The sequence below is a fragment of the Limulus polyphemus genome, unplaced genomic scaffold (assembly GCF_000517525.1).
Source record: "Limulus polyphemus unplaced genomic scaffold, Limulus_polyphemus-2.1.2 Scaffold26, whole genome shotgun sequence".
NCBI lineage: Eukaryota > Metazoa > Arthropoda > Merostomata > Xiphosura > Limulidae > Limulus > Limulus polyphemus.
Window position 1 is genome coordinate 993,595 of NW_013665636.1, and position 1,685 is coordinate 995,279.

Below are 1,685 nucleotides of genomic sequence, written 5' to 3' on the forward strand. Positions count from 1 at the left end.
TTGAATTTCGTTTTTCATGTTTTCCTTGGTGCATGGTCTCAGTGCTGTTATTATACAATCTTTAATGTTACAATTTTTACTTTTTATTGTGTATTGAAAACCAGTTTATATAGATTCCATCGTGTGTTTTCTTTTTGTGTATTTTAAAATTGAAGGTTTTTTTCTTTAAGTTTATGTTTAGGAAGTTTATACAACCATTTTTCTTATTTTTCTATTGTAAATTTTATCCTTTTATAAAGGCTACTAAAGACAAAAAACACTAAAAAAGTACAATAAGAGAATACAACTGTTGTGATACATATATATATGAATTTTTTGCTTTAATTGATTTGTCATATAGAAAACAAATATATATAAAAGTTTGAATACAGTTGGTGTTAAAATAAGGGCCACCAATATAAAGATCTACCTCAGGCCTCCAGGAACGTTGAGCAGCCAAGGCTATCTCTATTACATTTTCTGATATCTCTTTAGTGTTCTGGCGTCCATATATTAATCGGTCACTCGGTTTCCCCAAAATAATCTTTTGAGCACTCACATTTAATATCATAAAACACATTTGTTTGGTTGATTCGAGATTGACTTGACTTGGTTAGGAATGTTTGGTAAGAGTAGGTTGAGATTCGAAAACAATATTTATGTTATATATATTTTTTTTTAATAAAAACGCGTCTTCCTTTTCCCACAATATTTGGTGCACATTACACGTGAATCATTTTATCATTGTCTGTACGTTTTGAAGGTGGAGAAGTATTGTTGAGAACAGATTTTACTTTATCCTTCACTAATATCTTAGGATAGTTATTCTATATAAGCGTTTCTTGAATAAACTTTGATTTCTGTTGCCAAGTTGTCTTTCGAAGATCGATTAGTTAGTGTTTATATGTATCTTTATTTACTTGAATTGGGTGGTTTGACTTATAAGTTTAGTTCTTGTTAGCGTGTAAATTAGTTTTGTAAAATGATGATGTAGGTCCTGCTTGAGCTTCATTTTTGGCTACTTTCACATCCAGGAATGGTAAGGAATTGTTTTCAATTTGAGAAGTGAACTGCACAGCTGGTCTTGATTGTTGAAATTACGAAGGAAATCATGAAGACAGTCCAGATGAAGAGGCCATAAAGCGAAACATAATCTACATATTTGTTCCAAAGTAGTTATTTTGTAGAGATATTAATATAGCTGTATCTTCAAGTTGTTGAATATAGATCTCTGCTATGATGGGTGAAAGGAAGACACCAACGGGAGGGAACGATACAAAATAAATATAATAATGACATCTTAAACTTTAATTTTGGAGGACTCTACCTTCCTAAAAGTTTATATGTTATATTTTTCACATAATATTGATCTTTCAGAAGATTTAATTTTGCCAAATTTATAAAGTGATAAAACTCGAACGGGTCGTGTAATCAGAGAATGTAACAGTTAAAGGGTTTTCATTTTTTTCTCCAAAAAATTAACAAGTAAATAAATACACGAACCCTTCAATACCAGCCTGAGTTTTGATACCAAGTTGCTAACATACATCGATAATTAGGTTTTAATTGGACTTGAAATGAAAAGGTGTAATAACTCGATAACCTCACATGCAACCCATACGAATTATCAAACGCTCTGCTGATCGTGACTGAATAAGGAAAATGTGACAAGCATGGAGCTCTGTGCTAACCAACAGCAAATATTT

At 31.2% G+C, this 1,685-nt stretch overlaps 1 protein-coding gene across 3 annotated transcripts in view; it reads right to left on the reverse strand.

Annotated features, from left to right (window-relative positions):
- Positions 1 to 1,685, reverse strand: part of LOC106459177 (alpha-scruin-like) — a 42,778-nt gene that overhangs the window by 1,778 nt on the left and 39,315 nt on the right. The gene's annotated exons all lie outside the window — the stretch shown is intronic.